Source organism: Pinus tabuliformis, chromosome 8, assembly GCF_031772625.1.
Source record: "Pinus tabuliformis cultivar Carrire ecotype Pingquan chromosome 8, CPIR1, whole genome shotgun sequence".
NCBI classification, from domain to species: Eukaryota; Viridiplantae; Streptophyta; class Pinopsida; order Pinales; family Pinaceae; genus Pinus; species Pinus tabuliformis.
The window spans coordinates 1,284,204,521-1,284,206,049 of NC_142294.1; positions in this window are offsets into that span (position 1 = coordinate 1,284,204,521).

Here is a 1,529-nt window from a genome sequence, read left to right on the forward strand (position 1 = left end):
AAACTGCAAACTAATAAAAGTAAAATCAAATCACATCATTCATAGTTCGATTCCTCGCTAGGTAGTCTAAGCTATGGCTTTCGGAGATAATTGTCAATGATATGAGCAAGTTGATATCTAATTGCAGGAAAGTAAAACTAAAATCAAATCACATCATTCATAGTTCGATTCCTCGCCAGGTAGTCTAAGCTATGGCTTTCGGAGATAATCGTCAATGATATGAGCAAGTTGATATCTAATTGTAGAAAAGTAAAACTAAAATCAAATCACATCATTCATAGTTCGATTCCTCGCCAGGTAGTCTAAGCTATGGCTTTCAAAGATAGTCGTCAATGATATGAGCAAATTGATATCTAATTGCAGAAAAGTAAAACTAAAATCAAATCACATCATTCATAGTTCGATTCCTCACCAGGTAGTCTAAGCTATGGCTTTCGGAGATAATCATCAATGATATGAGCAAGTTGATATCTAATTGTAGAAAAGTAAAACTAAAATCAAATCACATCATTCATAGTTCGATTCCTTGCCAGGTAGTCTAAGCTATGGCTTTCGGAGATAATCGTCAATCATATGAAGAATTTGATATCTAAACTAACTGAGAAAGCAAATGAATAAAACTGAAATCAAAGCATAACTGAAATTGAAAAGCTAAGAAAAAACAAAGTCAGCAGAGAGGCAAATCTCATGTCACTATTTGATGCAAAAACATGTAAAGAAAAACTAATCTACAATCAACCGGTTGAACACACTTACATGAATTAAAATTGCATGAATGGAAAATCTAATCTATCAAACTTCAAAGCAATCAAATGACATAATGAAATCAAAGAGAAATTACAAAATGAAATATACTCTACCTTACATTCTAATATGCTCCATGACATCTACTTCACATCTCCTTCTATGTTGAGAACATCAAAGCTTTATTCAAATTCTTTAAAATTACATAGTACAACAAAGCTCTCCAAAGCTTTCAAAAACCATCAAGGAAGAACTAAAAACTCCAAGCTAAGCTAAGACTCACAAGCTAAGCTCTAAACTCTAAGCTAACAAATGAAGGAGAAAGATCTCCTATTTATACAAAAAGATGTGAAGCCATCTCATTAATGAGAGTCCATGAATCTCTCTCTCCACCTTTAGAATCCTAATCAAAATAGGAACTGATAAGACACATGTCTTCTTAGAGTTTCAATACAATTAGGAGATGTGACACATATCCTCATGAACCCATGATTCTTTCCAGTCAAATTCGAATTTGGCCTTAGAGTGCCACATAAAGGTCTTCTAGAAGTCTCCTTTTGACCTACACATGTCAACAATCTCAACCCACTTGTTAGGTATAAGCATATGCACATTATTTTCTAATTTTTAACCACAAATTCACTTAAAAAGGCTAAGAATTAATAAAGTTTGGAAAAACATAAATGTGGTCCAATGATAATGAAAGTGGGATGAATGTAGTGACATTGTAGTGAAATGGAAGTGAAATGGAGGTGATATAATGGACATAATAGTGAAAGTGTAAT